The sequence below is a fragment of the Hyaena hyaena genome, unplaced genomic scaffold (genome assembly GCF_003009895.1).
Source record: "Hyaena hyaena isolate Hyena2069 unplaced genomic scaffold, ASM300989v1 scaffold_352, whole genome shotgun sequence".
In the NCBI taxonomy this organism is placed as follows: Eukaryota; Metazoa; Chordata; class Mammalia; order Carnivora; family Hyaenidae; genus Hyaena; species Hyaena hyaena.
Window position 1 is genome coordinate 775,271 of NW_024080984.1, and position 18,236 is coordinate 793,506.

An 18,236-nucleotide genomic window follows, 5' to 3' on the forward strand; every position below is an offset into this window, starting at 1 on the left:
GAACCTCTCTGTGCAGCAACACCCCCTCCTGGCTCCCCTGAGACGGTACCCTTTAAATCTGCAAGGTGATGGGGCGCCTGGGTGGCTCAGTCGGTTAAGTGTCCAACTTCAGCTCAGGTCATGATCTCACGGTTCGTGGGTTCGAGCCCCGCGTCAGACTCTGTGCTGACAGCTAGCTCAGAGCCTGGAGCCTGTTTTGGATTCTGTGTGTGTGTCTCCCTCTGACCCTCCCCTGCTCACGCTGTCTCTCTCTCTCTCTCTCTCTCAGAAATAAATAAAACATTAAAAAGATCTTAAAAAAATAGATCTGCAAGGTGAGATTTAGATACCATTCACAGGCCACCTGGCCTTTCTCAGAGTTGAGCGATGGACCCGTTCTCCTTGTCTCTCAATCACAGGGAACACTTCAAAGCTGTCGAAGTAGTTGCCTTGAAGCCTTCATCTTCAAAACCCACCCCCATTGTCTAGGAGATACACCTCCACTATCTTAGATCGATCTTTCTAGAAGCTGAGCCTGAAACGGGGTTTCTTGTTCAAGTGATTTACTGAAAACTTGTTCTCATTAGAAGAGGAGTGATAAAAACAGGATAAAGCTGGGGGAAGGGGGAAGGTAAGCAAGAATGCGACTCCAGCTGGAGACTAGTTTAGATCTGATCCCAGAGGGAAAACCCTACAGCTCAAAGTGCATCACGAAGATGGTCCAACCTTGAGGCAAGGAGTTCAGTTTCCATCCTCCTGCTACTTAGGCCAAGGTTTGCTGAGGTGCTCAGGGTGGGGGTGTGAGGCTGCAGGTGCTGTCTGACTGAGGGCCGTTCTCTGGGGAAGGAGGCAGCTGGGTGTTGTTATGAGTGGGGACGTGGAATGGGCCAGTTAGTCAAGGGGATTTGAAAGGGCATTAACAATGTCCTCTACACCCACCGTAGTCCCTCTGTCCAAAGATATTTTCCTCTTCAACCTTGTCTTGATTTCCTGGAGCAGGTCAGGGACTATGGAACAGATTCTTGGGGACATTTCCTTTTATTTATTTTTTGATGTTTTTTAATTTATTTTGAGAGAGAGAGTGAGAGCAGGAGAGGGGCAGAGAGAGGGGGAGAATCTCAAGCAGGCTCTGTGTTATGAGCACAGAGCCGACGTGGAGCTCAACTCGCTGAGCCACCCAGGTGCCCTGTGACATTTCCTTTTAAATGTACTAATTGGGAGGAGGAGTGTGTGTTTCATTCACTTTGATATCTGAAACCTATCATCTTGCCTCTCGGTTGAAGTAGAACCAGGAAAAGTTCCATTCTAACCTTCTCTTACTCTGAGGAGTGTTCAGGTGTGTGTTTTATACTAGTGACCACAGAGCTCAACGCCTTCACTCTACAGGATGGAGCCCAGAATGGTGAGTGAACTCAGAACCGTGTTTAGCCACTTCCCTGGTAGCTATGATGGATATGTGTTCTTCACGTTCTTTCTCTCCACAGATCCCGCTTGAGATATGGCTGGTGAGAGAAGGGTTCTGTCCTTGAAATAGAATATAGTCAACTAGAACAAACCCATTTCTTACAAGTAAAGTAAGCACATTAGGCTGGACTTACAAGCCACAGAGAACGGCTTTCAGCGTCCCCATGACTATGCTAGGGCAAGAACAGGTTATTGGGGTTTTTTTTGGAAATTGTACTGAGGCATTCAGGAACTGCAGGGAGAGTAACGGAGAGGAGAAACCATGATCCAGTGTGGCAATATATCACCCATATCCCGAAGAAGCCCCGGGGCGAGAGAACACTCACTCCAGAGACGCCATAAAATGGGTGAAGTTAATCAGGGGTGACGAGAAATGTGTGGAGCTGACAGAATCAGCTGCTTTCCCATGCCCATTTCTTCCCCTTTCCCCTATTGTACAAAGAAGAGCCCCCTAGTCTATCCTGGCAATAACCAACCAGGACTGAGTGATGACGACAATCTGGTTTGCTAGGAGTCCCACAGCCAGCCGGTTTGATCAATTTTACCCACCTGGTTGGTCCCCTATAGGTAACTAACTGGGTTTGTGGCTTCTCAGTTAAGATATTTATCCAGAATCATATAGCTAGTGTCAGATTTGGGTAGGGGCCCATGTCCAAACTAAAGCAGTAGGCATGGACAGGAAAATTATACAAGGACCTATAAGTTCCCCCACCCTCTGTCCCGGTCCAGCAGCGGTGTCTGATGTTGAACCAAACTGGGATATGTATTCAGCCAGGATGGAAAAACACAATTCCAGTGAATGTAATGAAGGGACAGGAGATGGATAGTGGTCCAAACTGGTCTGTGAGATGTAGGGGTTCAGAGTCTTGTGGCAAACCACTGGTTGGCATTAGAACCATTTGACATGAATTAGCAAAGCCCCAGGGCTGGCAGTGAGGAGTAGGATCCATTCCCAGTTTGGAGGCATGAGGCACTGCTCAGAACAAGGCAGAACTCAACCCTCGAAGAAGGGCTGTAAGATCAGGAAAGACCTAAGGTCAGGATAGTGATACTAGGACATTGCTAAAACTGGGGCCTAAAGTCAGAGTAAACCTCGGAGGTGGCTGACCTTTGTCAGAGTCACCTGAGCTCTGCATGGTCTTCCTTGCTGAGGTCCTAGAGCTTGAGGTGGGGGCTGAAGGGGTCTGCTGAGAGCTTAGTGTGGAGACAGGAGTTTTTCAAGGTCAGGCAACTGGTCAAGCCAGTGATACATTCCCTGCCAATCTCTTTGCCTGGCATCTCACCCATATTTCTCATTCACCTGCAAACTCACGCTTCCCAGGATTAGAAAACTGCCCTGAATCTTCACTACGTCTCTTCTCATATTTATAAATACCTCAGTTAGAACAAAACAAAGGGAGAATTCTGAGAATTCTTCAGCCTGGCAGCAGGTGAAAAAATGAGCTCTCAATGCTGTCAAGTACCATGTGAAACCACAATGGCGCCTAGCAGCTGTTGCTTGTAGTGGGCACTAAGCTTGATGAAATAACCCAGTTGTACAAGAAAGAGGAAAAATAAGTGACAGTGATGGAGACTGATGGTGAAAGACTTGTCTCTGCACCAGCAGATACAAAATTTTACCGAAATACCTTTGAAGGTGACCTTCTTAGAAACGGTTGTTTCTCACTCTGAGCTGGCTTTAGCTTCTAGGGTGTGTTTCTTTTTGTTAAATTGTGGAAAAGATAAAGTCCTTTAACCTGGGCCAAAAACCACAATAAAACACTTAACAATTTATCCAGGCATAATAACTACCTATATTTTCTGGGTCCCTGCTACTGGCCAGATGTCATACTAGCTGCTTGATGTCTCACTTAATTCTCACAACAACCCTAGGAGCCAAGCACTATTATTATCTATATTTGCATGTGAGGAAACCTGAAGCTTAGAAAAGTGAAGTGAGTTACCCACGTATACAGCACAGGTGAGAAGTAGAGACTGATTCAAAGTAGCTTGGCTTGTCCCGAGAGGCAAAGTGTGTAAGCCCTCCCCAGTGGTGACAAGCCCTGGTATGATCGCCTTGCTAGTTGACCACTCAGCATCCACCCTCACAAGGATCTCACATTTATTTAGGGTGGCAACATGAAAGAACTTTAATCTACCAGTGCAGTTGATACATTGTATTGATGGCCCCATGACTTTCCTGTGCCCACTGCCTTTGCAAAGAGACTTGTAATGATAACCATGAGGACAGACATGCACAATAGTAGCTAACATTTGGTTAATGCTTCCTGTGTTACGTACTATTCCAATGTGGATTCTGACATTTAGTTGATTATCTAGTTAGTTGTTTATTAATAAACTGGTTATATAGAATTAATATTTTTTCCACGTAAACCAAATTTTATATATAGGCACATATATATGAAATATGCATATTTCATATAAATACATATAAAAAGCTGAAGTACCCAGCTTATCTATTAAAGCACTATTTGGGGTACGTGGGTGGCTCAGTCGGTTGAGCCACTGACTTCGGTTCAGGTCATGATCTCGCAGTTCATGAGTTTGAGCCCCACGTTGGGCTCTATGCTGACAGCTCAGAGCCTGGAGCCTGCTTCGAATTCTGTGTCTCCGTTTGTCTTTCTGCCCCTCTCCTGCTCATGTCTGTCTCTCTCGCTCTCAAAAATAAATAAACATTTACAAAAACGTAAAGCACTATTTAATCCCAAATATCATGAAACCAATGTACTAGTTCACGTCTGAGGTCCTGTGAGTAGAGAGTCATTTGACAAAGTTGGAATAAGGGGATAGAGAATACTTTTACTCTGGACAATTTTGAAATAAGTATATTAGGGGACTTGACTGTGTTATTACCCCTCTCTGTGTCTCCGTGTTCTCTGCTCTCCCCTCTTTCTCCCCCCGCACGCCCCCGTTATCTTCCTGTGGAGCAGGTGTTTGGTATGGCACAGGTCCCTGAATGTCATATGCCACAAAATTTATCAAACTCCTCCCACGTGCCTCACGATCCAAACCCAACCTCAGTCAAAACTTGCCTTTCTCACTGTAGACATTTTAGATCTTTTTTTGGAATAGGAATTTATGGAGAGAAGCAGGAAAGCCCAAGCTGCTGGGAGAGAGATGTCACCTTGCGAATGAAAAAAAGAAAATGAAAGCTGGAGAGAGCCGGCACCTCAGGAGTCTGGCTTCTGCCTCTCCCACATTCTCCCTGCTGACAACAGGGCTTTCCTGTCTACTTCTCAATCCAAGAACCCTCGGAACCTTCGGTGTGCAGTTTTTTACAGTAGCATCAGCACAAACTTTGGAGATAGGAAATCGTGGTGGTGGCTCTTCGTATTTACAAGCCAGTTTGTGTGATATGTAGCAAAAGCTTGAAAAGCTTTAAACATTTGTCCACCCAGCAATTCCACATTTAGGAATCGTTTTTATTTTTATTTTTATTTTTTTTTAATTTTTTTTTAATGTTTTATTTTTATTTCTAGGAGGGAGAGAGAGAGAGAGAGAGACAGACAGCGTGAGCAGGGGAGGGTCAGAGAGAGAGGGAGTCCCAGACTGAAACAGGCTCCAGGCTCTGAGCTGGCAGTCAGCACAGAGCCCGACGCGGGGCTCGAACCCACGAACCGCGAGATCATGACCTAAGCGAAAGTCGGACGCTCAACCGACTAAGCCACCCAGGCGCCCCTAGGAATCGTTTTTAAGCACTAAGTGAATAAACACGCTAAAATGTTTGTCAAAGTGCCTTTTGGAATACAGAAAACAGGCAACAACCTGTTTTTCCAAAATACAGAATCATTGGAGATTTTTCATTATTTCACAAAATGTTATCTAGACAGAAAACTAATTTCTAGAAATTAACCTTAAAGGTTAGAGGGGAAGTTGGAGAACTTTCCGTTTCTTAAATAACATGTAACGTTTTTGACGGGATTGACGGTTTCTTCAATCGTTTACAGTTGGAGTCGCAGCTTACCAAGGGCAGGCGCAGGGGCAGCTTCTTTAGGTGCAGGCGGTAAAGGAATACATTTTCTGCAAAATATTCATAAAAATAATCATTTGAATAATAAATTCAAAAGGTTGGTCTGCTTTTTGCTATCATGTGCTGGCAATTCTAAGCAATGTCAGTGATAAAATGTTTTCCCCACCCCCAAAATATTTTGTTGGTTTAAGTTTTAAACAATTGCTATGGTTACTGTGGAGTTTAAGTAGATTATAGGTAAGCTTCAAAGTAGCATATTATGGTCTTATTGTTTAACAACCCTTGTATTTTGTATGAGGGTTAATTTGAAGAACTCACAGTTATTCAGTCCTCCCCTGAGCCTGCATGTCCCCTCCATCCCCCATGCAAACTCAGCCACAAAAAGTCTTGTGAGAATACATTCCTAATAGTTCAAAATTCTGTGAACTCATTTTGGGTGCATTTTTGTGTCTCTAACCCTTTTGGTACTACACATATATTTCCTCATTTAAACAAGTAGACTTGAAATAAACAATCAGAGTATGGTGACTTTAAAAACAAACTAACTAAACTTGCCTCACTTTAATTCTGACATTCTCTATGACTACGCTGAATTTTTTTATTTGTATTTAAATTTTAAAAAGTGATAATGAGCGGAAAATGCGAAGTGTGATATTTTTGTTTAGTAAGTGCAAATTTTACTTCATGCACGAAATACCTTACTGAATTTAAAGTTGTTTTTTTAAACTGTAACTTATGCTTCTGTTTAAATTATTGTTTGTTTTAAACCTTAAAAAAAATCAAGAAAGGAATTCACATTCCTGAGTATTACATGACTATTGCTAAAAATAACCTTGTCTTATACAACAAGAGGGTGTTAAACACTCATCTACTTTTAAGAGTCAAATACCCTAGGCATGCCATTGCTTGGGGAGAAAAGTTACTTAGAACCAAGTGTTATCTGAGACTTGTGAGCATTGTTGGTGGGAAAGCAATTTGCTTCTATGTGTGTTAGTTCTTCCAGAAAAGGAGCCCAGGACACATGGATATGCAACTCCTTACTTCCCCAATATTCCGCAATGCTATCCATCTACCATCATGGAAGATAGAACTCCTTAGCAATTCTCCAAACTTTCAGAAGGAACCAATATTTCAGAAGTTGAGTTATATTAAGGATAGCAAAAGCACTGAAGGAGACATCTAACATCTACCATATTCACGAGCAGATAAGACTTGAAGCAAACTGTTGAGGTAGTAGTATGACGTCCTGGAAGAAGCACACATTTTGGAGAAGACCTAGACCAAAATTATTTGCTATTAATTCATTCAAAATATATACAGATTCTCCACTGGGGAAGTGCTGGGAATACAATGATATACATGTCAGATATGGTCCTGTCCCAAAGGAATGGTACGCCCCATCCACCAAGAAAAAAAAAGTAAACAGACAAATGAATGAAATATGTTTTCGTTCTTGTAAGTGCCATGAAGGAAACAAACAAATGTCTCCCCATTGTTCCTAGGTTAAAGACCAAAATACTTAATATGGTCCCCACCATCCTCTCCAAATGCATCTATCACTTCTCCCTTGCTGGGTCTATCTCTTACAGCCACAGTTTCCTTACAGTTCCTTAAACTCACCAAAGCCTTCCTGTTTCAGGCCTTTGACATACGTTGTCTACCTACACCCCTACTTTGCCTCGGTTAATTCCTAATAATACATCCTTGGATTTCAGGACAAATATGTTGGCAGAAAACGCTTCCCTGGTGTCCACCTACGTACCTATCCACTCCATGTCACCCACCCCCATGTACATAGAATCAATCACCAGTTCATATAGTCCCCATAGCACCCTGGGCTTTTTCTTCATAACTCTCTAAGTATTGATTTGTCTGTGTTCTCTCCCACCACAATCTACTGCTAGGCTGTAAGCTTCATGGGGGCAAAGTTCTCTGACTCGCACCATTGAATTCCCAGGTTCCTTCACTTCAGGGTTAGGTTACAAGTACACGTGGAATGAATGAATGGAGGTAGGCATGGGCGGATAAGCAACCAAACTGAAAAACCTGCCCCCAAGAATGGGCCTCAAGAGAATTCCTTTATGAGAAAAGCCTGGCTGTCCAAAGAACTTTTCTACTTTCACTTGACTGGCCTGGCTGGTCAGGTTATTGTAGTTTCATGTTTTTGTTTTTATGAGTCTTCCCCAACTTTTTTTTTTTTTTACTTTCTTCTACATCTTAAATTACATTTACCTTACTTTGTTTTTCTTATCATTTGGGATTTAGCCTCATCTTAATTGTATGGCTTTTCATTCCAAAGCTTTCACCTCTATTTCACTAGCGCTTAGTCTTTTTGAAAATTACAAGTATGTATTTTATTGTATTTTTACTAACTAATCTTAATTTGGAATATTTGCCTCTGGTCTTTACTCTTGCTTGTCTCACTGCCTTCAGTTTTTCCTATATCCCATATCAAATCTAATTTTAAAATAGGTATCCTTTCTCTCCTAATCTGCTTTTAATTTGTTAATTTGGTTATTGGTAATTTAGTTGATTGATTGAAGCATTATTTAACTAACTGTCTAACCTATCTTTTAAATTAATTTACTTATTTGAGAGAGAGAGAGAGAGAGAGAGAGAATCCCAAGCAGGGTCTTCACTGTCAGCATAGAGCCCAGTGTGGGGCTGGATCTCACGAACCTTCAGATCATGACTGGAGACAAAATCAAGAGTTGGATGGTTAACCGATTGAGCCACCCAGGCGCCCCTAACCTATCTTTCATTTGGAGGTTTACTCCATTTGCTCTCACTTCCTTCTTTCTCTCCCTTCCTTTCCTTCAACCCACTGCTTCCCTCATGCCCATCACCCCACTTCTACTTCCCCACTTGTATTTGCAGTGACTAGAAGGTTGAAAGTCAGAGGAATATAAACAGTGGAGACAGTTTGCTTTATGAACATGGAAGGATAAAAGATATCTTTTCCCTACCACTTTCCCCTGCATCAGCCTCTCAAGGCTCTCTCATCAGACTAGTCCTCAGACTTGCTAAGGGTGGTTCTCCCAAGAACCCCTTTGCAGAAGAGTTGGTGAATTCGGCTAATTCTCTTTAGGAGAACAAGACTCATTTTGTAGTTGGAATATTTGATTTCCTAGAACGGTGTTGCATATTAATATCCCTTACCATCTAGTTCTTAGATGAGGAGTTTAGGGGGAACTGTGCCAGCTCCACGCCCAGAAGAAATTCAGCCCTGGAGGGGACGCCAGGTAGATGCTCTCCAGGCCTCATCTTGGTGAGGTGCTGACAAATCTCTCAATAAATGCTCCAAAAGGGATTTTCCAAAATGGAGAATCCACAGCTCTGGTACCACTGTAAACCAGCTTGCATTCATGATTCTACTGAGCATGTTTCCCCTTCTTGGCAGGTTGAGAGGAGGATCTTCCTGGGTTATGACTGGTCTCAACTCTCTTCCTCATCCTGAGGGCAAGAAGAAGCTAAAGAGTGTAGGCTAAGGGTAGTCTTACAAACAAAGTTTTAACAAAAAGAGGAACACTCACCCTTCGCTTCAGGGTTAGTTTACGTTTAAATCCTGTATCTAATAACTGAGGCCTGCTTAGGTGAGTGGGTTTCTAGGAGGTAATAGAAATCTTGCTATCTGCTCACAGGACATGGGTCCCTCTACTATTCTAAGACAAGTCCTCACACCAGGGATTTAGGCAGTTAGTAGGATCTTCTGAGTTAGAAGAATTAGATGATACCCTGGGAGATCAGGATCCCTGAAGGACATCCTGACCATACATTCACATCCCATCCTCCCTCCTCAAATCTAGCCCTGGTTTCCTTTGTAGGCTTCTAATCTCTTTTTCTCACTGAGATCTGCTTCACTCCACACTAGTTGAAAAGACTAAATCCATTCCTACTCAATTTCAGGAAGAGAAACACTTCTATGGTGTAGACCCTCATGTTCTCACTGTCATGTGATTTTTAAGAACTTTCCTTTGAAAATCTCCCTTTGACCATATCTCACCAGCCAGTCCCATTCCAACACCAGTGATTTGGAACTGTACAATCACCTGAGTTTCCTCAACTGTAAAATGGGGATAAGATCTACCTCTTAAGGGTTCTCCTTAGGACTGTATGATATATTTATACAAAAACAGCTGATATGTATATATGTCAGTGTCTGGCACATATGAGAGGTGGTTAATAAAAGTTAGCTATTTTTATTATTGGATTTATCTTCTTTCCTTTTAGAAATAGATCTGATTCATCAAATCCATAGATCTATAGTTTCTGGCACAGAAAAATACATTCAATACATTCAATCTAGAATCTTTCCAGGAGACCAAGCCCTGTCTCATACTTAAAATAATTGGGTTATAATGTGGGTTAGTCCCATATTTTACTTTTTAAAGAATTGAGTTTTAATCCCAGTTTGAGCAAGTAGGAATTGCCCTTACTTCCCACTGCTGGAGTCTATGTTAGGATGGTGTATCCATTGGCTCTAAGACCATCCAAATGTTATGCTAGGACTTGAGTTATAAACACAAAGGCCCTAGAGCACCTCCCATGAGAGAAGTGAGTTAATATTGTATCATGGGCACATTTGTATATGCAAAATTAACCCATCATCTGATTTACCCCAGTAGATACCCTCAGTTTCTTCCTCAACCTAAAATCAGATTGGTCATTACAAAAATCTACAACTTTAATTTGACAGAAATTTATTTTAATAGAGAAGCAGACATTTAGTGGTTTAGAGTATGGATTAGATGCATACTTTTAGAGAACAAATCACAGGGACGTTCACAAACACTTATCTTGATGTCAGTCTAAAACCAGTTCAGGTCAGTTTGAGTAGTGTAGGCCTGGGACAAAAGATCATTTCCAGAAGACTGAGATGGCTTTAGAATTAGGTTTATTACTATTCGTTATTATTTACAGTGAACTTTATTGATGATATTAAAATATCATTGATATTTTATTTGACCTAGTTCCAAACTAGGTCTGTGCTCTAAGATGAACCAAAGAGCAGAAAGCCTAAGCTCAAAAAAGAGATTTTTCACACTGTTCTGAGTAGAGCATGGGATTTCAGGGCCCCCAGTGTTGATGCTTAACATTTTACCTCTTGACACCTTCCCTATAGATATGGAAAGAAGAGATAACATCAGCATACAAGAATCAAAGTGTATAAGAGTATAATCAAAATCTCTTGAGTTATATACCACCTATCTCTTTAAGTTTGTAATGATAATGACTGATTTCTTTTCCTGGGAAGTTCAGTGTCATTTGTTTTGTTGTGTTGTGTTTCAAGTAAAATGTCAGAATATGTGGAAATGCTGCACTTCTTTCTCTTAATATAGTAAAAATAATGGAAGTTTTTAAATTCTTCATGAGTCCACGCTGGGACATGACAACTACTGATGAGGTCTATTCAACATACTAATTCCAAGTTTGGTGACCGTTGGCAAACTGGCACCTGTGATCAAGCCTGTAGGCATAAATTTTCCAGAGTGATAGAATCTCATTTTCAAAATGCCAGCTAAGTTTCCAGATGCAGGTAGGGAAACCCAGATGTTCCTTGGATCCTCAGGTAGCGGATAGCACCAGGCCGGCTGAACTACCAAAAAGAAACCCAGCAACCAGTGACCAGGCACAGCAATGATCCCACCAGAAGCGCCAAGTATGACACCTCATATGTACGCGTGAGGGGGCCAGAGACCTTCCGCACTGTTCTCTTTCACTCTGACCAGAGAGAGAACACCAGGCCTGCCCTGAAGCTCTTTCCCATAGGTTTGCCCTGGTCCACAGGGACACCTAGAATTATGGCTATTAATTACGTTGGTTACTAGAGTGATAACAACAGATACATTTACAAGAACTTACTCAGCACAGGTTCAGTTGCTTCCTGGTTAGCTAAACTGACAGCTTTAGAATTGTGAATTTAGGAGATTATAGAAAATGATTTCATTTTATCAAGTATTATCTGGGCACAGTGAAAGAAACAGATTTTGAATCCCAGCTCTTTGCTCTGAGCTGATCAAATATTTGGGAAGGCTCTGGCAGGTATATAAGGGCTTAGGCCACTTTAAAAAGTGGACTTTTAAAGACAAGGCCCTAATCCACATATGTAGGATCACTGATTTATGACATGTATACACCTTGTTCAGTGGGGAAAGGATAAACTTCTCAGTAAATGGTCTGGTCAACTAAACATTCATGTGGAAATAATGAATGTTGGTTCCTACCTCACACCACATATAAAAGTCATTTGAGTTGGGTTGTAGATCTAAATACAAAAGGTAAAACACTAATGATCTTAGAAGAAAATGTAAGATGTCAACATAGCCTTGGGGAAAATTAGAACTTTTTAAACATGACACAAAAATGTTAACCATAAAAGGAGAAAAATGGATAAATTAGGTTTTATTAAAATTATGAACTGTTAGTTCATTAACAGATACCAATAAGAGAATAAAAAGGCAGGTTACATAATGAGAGAAACTATTTGCTATACTTATATCCTGAAAATGAATAGTAAGGAACTACCAACAAGCAGATAATCCAATAGAAAAATGGGCAAAAGACTTTCTTACACCTTACACAAAAATAAACTCAAAGTGGATAAAGGACCTGAATGTGAGATAGGAAACCATCAAAACCCTAGAGGAGAAAGCAAGAAACAACCTCCTTGACCTCAACCGCAGCAATTTCTTACTCGACACATCTCCAAAGGCAAGGGAATCAAGAGCAAAAATGAACTATTGGGACATCATCAAGATAAAAAGCTTTTGCACGGCAAAGGAAACAATCAATAAAACTAATAGACAACTGACGGAATGGGAAAAGGTAGTTGCAAATGACATATCGGATGCAGGACTAGTATCCAAAATCTATAAGGAACTCACCAAGCTCCACACCCCCAAAAAACAAATAATCCAGTGAAGAAATGGGCAGAAGACATGAATAGACACTTCTCCAAAGAGGACATCCAGATGGCCAACAGACACATGAAATGATGCTCAACGCCACTCATCATCAGGGAAATACAAATCAAAACCACACTGAGCTACCACTTCATGCCGGTCAGAGTGGCTATAATGAACAAATCAGGAGACTCTAGATGCTGGCGAGGATGTGGAGAAACAGGCACCCTCTTACACTGTTGGTAGGAATGTAAACTGGTGCAGCCACTCTGGAAAACAGTGTGGAGGTTCCTCAAAAAATTACCAATAGAACTCCCCTATGACCCAGCAATAGCACAGCTGGGAATTTACCCAAGGGATACAAGAGTGCTGATGCATAGGGACACATGTGTCCCAATGTTCATAAGAGCATCCTCAACAATAGCCAAATCATGGAAAGAGCCTAAATGTCCATCAACTGACGAATGGTTTATCTATACAATGGAATACTACATGGCGATGAGAAAGAATGAAATCTGGCCATTTGTAGCAACATGGATGGAACTCGAGGGTGTTATGCTGAGCAAAATAAGTCAGGCAGAGAAGGATAGATACCATATGTTTTTATTCTTCTGTGGAACAGGAGAAACTTAACAGAGGACCATGGGGGAGGGGAAGGGGAAAAAATAGTTAAGGAGAGGGAGGGAGGCAAACCATAAGAGACTCTTAAATACTGAGAACAAACTGAGGGTTGATGGGCATGGAGGAGGGCACTTGTTGGGATGAGCACTGGGTGTTATATGGAACCCAATTTGACAATAAACTATAAAAGAAAAATAAATAAATAAATACATTTTTAAAAATTAAAAAAAGAAAAATGGGCAAAAGATTTGGACAGGTGTTCACAAAAGAAAACAATCGTTCAATAGACATAAGAGAAGACATTATGCAAATTGCAGTGTGATGAAATACATCTCACCTGCATTTTTAAAAAGATAAGAAATATTAAGTGCTGGAGAGGCTGTGGAGAAGTTGGAATTCTCTTGGGAATGTAAACTGGTACAACCACTATGGAAAACTGTTTGGCAGAGTCTACTAAAAACTGAACATACACATACTCTGTAACTCAGCAATGCTACTCAAAGGCATAAACCCAACAAAAATGCATACATATGTGCACTAAAAGCATGGTCAAGAATATTCACAACAACACTATTTATAATGTCAAATGTTGGAAACAACCCAAATGCCCATCGATAGTACAGTGGATTAATACATTGTAGTATATTTATAAAACCTAATGCTAGCTGAGAACAAACTCTTTACAGCTACCTGGAGCAACATGAGTGAATCTCGTAAACTTACTATTGAGTGAAAGAAGTCCAGCATATAAAAAAGTGCATACCAGATGCTTACATTTATGTAAAGGTCCAAAACAGGCAAAACATAATTTAGTGTGAGAAGTAGGCATAATGGTCGCCTTTGGGGGAGCAGTAATCACTAGAACAGGGCCCAAGGGGGGCTTCTAAGGGAATTGGTAAAATACTGTTTTTTGCTTCAGATGCTGGTCAAGCTGTACACTTGATTCATGTGTGAATTTCCCTGTATACTTGCTATACTGCAAGTATATATATATATAAAACTTTACTAAGAAAAGACAAGGGCCAATGAGTTTGGCTGAGGTGACCTCAGGAATAGATAGAAACAAAATGTATATAGACACACATTCAAAACAGAACACAAAGATATTCACATAATGTCAGTAAACGTTATCACTGGATAATTGGATCAAGAGTAACTTTTTCCCTCTCTTTTCCAGCCCTTTTCAAATCCTCTTCAAGGAGTCTGTATTAATTTTGCCACTGAGGGAGAAGCAGAACCCTGGAAGATGTTGTTTTATCCATAAGGCATTGGATCAAACTGTTAATAGTCATCTCTTCCTCTTTGTTGCAAGAAATTAATCCTCTCTTCCTTCCTAAATGCAAGAAGTGTGGATTTCATTCAAGACCTCTACATGCCTTCCAGGACTATTAGGTAAGATAGTTTACAGTTAACTATATTTGCAAATATAGATATAACTATAAATATATTTGGAAATTTGAGGGTTATAAGAAATAAATAATATTAACCTTCAAGGAAGCAGTGTAGAAAAATCAGGAAAGGATTCCTGATGACATTTGTTTTGGGTGTAAAGGAAGGAGCAGGAATTTGTGAAATACAGTGGGAGAAGGATGAAGGACAGGAGGTCATTGTACACCAAGGAGAAAGTACCTGCAAGGCATGGAAACGAATGCAGTGTTTGCAGACCAGGAACGAGTTTGGCATCATTGGGGAAGAATGGAGGGCTAGGAAGCAGGAAAGGAATTGGAGCCCCAACCATTGTGACTTTGAATCTATGCCATATATTGTGTTTATAGATACAGTTGTAACAAATGCACAGCCTGGAGTGCCTGGGTGGCTCAGTCAGTTGAGCATCTCACTCCTGATTTTGGCTCAGGTTATGATCCCAGGGTCATGGTATTGAGCCCTATGTCAGGTCTGCACTGAGTATTGAGCCTGCTTAAGATTCTCTCCCTCTCCCCCTCCCCTCCCCCTCCCCCTCCCCCCTCCTCCTCCTCCTCCTCTTCTTCTTCTTCTTCTTCTTCTTCTTCTTCTTCTTCTTCTTCTTCTTCTCCTCTCTCTCTCTCCCTCTCTCTCTCTCTCTCAAATAACAAAAAATAAAAAACAAAACCCAAAACAGATGCCAAGCATGGTTCATTGCATCAGACCATGAAAATGCACTATACAAGTCCTAAATTTTTAAATTGTTTTTTTAAAAACATGTTTTATAGCAATCGCTTAATATCGAAAATAATGGTTCCTGCATTAGCATTTATATTGGAAGCCCTGAAGTAGTCAGCTGGAATGAAACCAGTCTTTATAGAATATTCTTGAACTTTAAATTATTTAAGTTGATGAAAATCCAAGCATTACTATAACAGGTGTTATGCCAAGTACAGAGGATTCTCAAAACCCCTTCCCCAAGAAGTATAGAACAACTTGGTACCAACATCAGCATCTTCACATGAAATGAATTTTCAAGGGGATGATGTTACATCTGGGTATATCGATATTGTAGAATGCCTATTATTATTATGAATCGCTGCAGACACAATGTCTGTGGCCTGTCACAGGACACTTCTCCAGTTTGCCAAAGAACCACTTTAAAAGGCATAAATGCACTCTTCATGCTAATGGAACAGACCTCTTTAGTAATTTCCAAAGAGGAGAGAGAGGGTGGTTCTTCGGCCATTTCCCATGGTTCCACAGCAACATAACCAAAGGAGTAAAGGCAGCTTGCTCTCTGGGTAACACCAAGCTAGGAGGGAAGATTGAGACCACCCTCCACTCTTCCTTCTCACTTTTCAACTACACCAGAAAAGCAGAGGCAATGAGGTCTGCACTCAAATGCACCAGCTTGTGATCGACTCCAGGGATGAATTAAGCGGTATCGGCGGTGGCTGTGTCCACCTGGTTACCGCACTCCCCTAACTGACCACTGGCAACTGCAATACTAAGGTGACCCGAGACGCCATGGGGCAACAGGCAGTCTCTGCTTTCAGATTTCATTCCTGGCAAGGAAGTCACTGAATCAATCACCTGGGGCACATTCCCGGCTGCACAACAGCTATAAACTGGGTGGTACAACACTTTGCTGCTTCCACTGGTTCTGATGTGAGCAGAAACATCTGAGTAATCAGACAATAGGCATTGGAGAAAGAAAATGGAAGGAAATTAATCTTGCACATCTGCCCCATGCCAGGCATAAACTAGGAGTCTCCATAAACATGGAGGCAGCATGGGGTTCATTATGATTCTGTGTTAACACTTGCTGGCTGTGTGAACTTGGACAAGATCCTTAACCTCTGTGAACTCGTTTTCTCATATCTACCTCCCAAGGCTGTGTGGGAAGGAAAAGAGACTCCGTGTTCACATGGTACATAGTATGTGCTCTGAAAAAGTAGGTATTTTTGGTTGTTGTTTACTATCATCATCATTTAATTCTCAAACCAGCATCATTACCCATTTTACAGATGTGGACACTAAGACTCAGAGGGATAAAAGGAATATAACCTGGGAATATAACCTTGCTACTGCGATGCCAACCCAGTCTCACACCACAACTCATACTCCTTACCCCTCTAGATCACTCTGTCTTTATTAGTCAGCTTTGAATAAATGCATTACAGAAATGAGAAGCAGCAAAAAATGGGCTTATTTGCAAATATCCATGAGCCAAAAGACGGTGTGGTGTATTAGGGTTCTCTAGAGAAAAAGAACCAAGAGGGGGTGTGTGTGTGTGTGTGTGTGTGTGTGTGTGAGAGAGACAGACAGACAGACAGACAGAGATCTATTGAGAGAGTTTAAGAAATTGGCTCACATACTTATGGAGGTTGACAAGTCTGAAATCTGCAAGGAAGGCCAGTAGGCTGGTAGGCTAGAGACTGGGGTAGACCTGCTGTTACAGCTGTGAATCTGAAGGCGCCCTGGAGGTCGAATTCATTCTTTCTCAGGCCACCTTGGTCTTTTTCTCTTAAGGTCTTCAACTGATTGGATGAGGCCCACCTGCATCACGGAGGGTTCTCTGCTTTAGTTGAAGTTGATTGATTTTAATATTAATCTCACCTAAAAAAAAAAAAAATACCTGCATGTTGACATCCAGACTGGTCTTTAACCAAATATTTGAGTATTGTGACCTAGCCATGTTGGCACATAAAATTAACTAGCATTGGTGGTGAGCAAGGATCTGTGGTGAATATGAACCCAGAACCAAAATGTTTGAACTGAAGTACTATTCTTAACTGACCTGAGCTATCAAACTGCTTAGGTTTTGACAATGTTTTGTTTATGATTTCTTAAAACCCACATACTCTTTTTTTTTTTTATGTTTTATTTATTTCTGAGAGAGAAGGAGAGACAGCATGAGCAGGGGAGGGTCATAGAGAGAGGGAGACACAGAATCCGAAACAGGCTCCAGGCTCTGAGCTAGCTGTCAGCACAGAGCCCGATGCGAGGCTTGAACCCATGAACTGTGAGATCATGACCTGAGCCAAAGTCGGATGCTTAACCAACTGAGCCACCCAGGGGCCCCAAAACCCACATACTCTTTAGGCAAGTTGACTAGTCATATGAACTAAGATTATTAAAACAAAACAAAACCATAGTGAAAAATGTAGTCTGTGGTTTCTTCACAGCAAAGATAAAAACAGCTTCAGGAAGTGAGATCCTTTTGCCTGAGTGACTATTTTACCTAATCCAAGTTCAAGGGTAAGCTATTAAAAATAAAGAAAAGCTTTGCAGGTTTCCCTTCTGTTTCCTGTCACCAACTGTGGAACTTATAGCAAGAACAGAGTTACTTAAAACAGTTGTTGGGACATTTTTTGGAAGGTGGAAATTAATTTATCTCCTAAACAAAATTGGAAAGCACTTTTATTATTATTATAATATCAAAAATATCAATCTCCCCAAGTGGCATCAGCAATAGAATAAATTTGCTGTCTTTTACCTGTGAAAATAGTCCTCCAGATCCTCAATTAGGAAGTCATGCCTCCTTGCCCAGGTTCATTTCATAGTTTTAAGGTTCTGGAAGACAGAGAGGTTTGTTTAGATCCCTGGCCCTCACCCACCAGGCCTGGTATTTGGGAGAAGGCTGTGCTGGGTTGAGGAAGTGATGTTTAGTAAAGGAATCCAGCAGAGATATCTGCCTGTGACAGAGCCTGCTGGTTGGTCCCTTTTCTCCTTAGTAAGAGAACCCCAATTTTATTTGGGGTGGCAAAGTGCTCAGCTAAGGAACAACACTTTCTAGTCAAAAGATAAGCCCTCCTTTTTCTATTTCCTCTTGCTCCTGGAATGTAGATATAATGGTTGGCATCCTAGCAGCCATGTTGAATTAGGAGGTAATT

At 41.3% G+C, this 18,236-nt stretch overlaps 1 long non-coding RNA gene across 1 annotated transcript; it reads right to left on the reverse strand.

Moving 5' to 3' along the window:
• Positions 1-5,410: 5,410 nt before the first annotated feature.
• LOC120243696 lies at positions 5,411-17,895 on the reverse strand. The gene is made up of 3 exons (XR_005531376.1): positions 17,840-17,895; positions 16,719-16,959; positions 5,411-5,463 (listed from the first exon to the last, which is right to left on the reverse strand). It is a non-coding gene; the product is annotated as an uncharacterized LOC120243696 (long non-coding RNA).
• Positions 17,896-18,236: the final 341 nt, after the last annotated feature.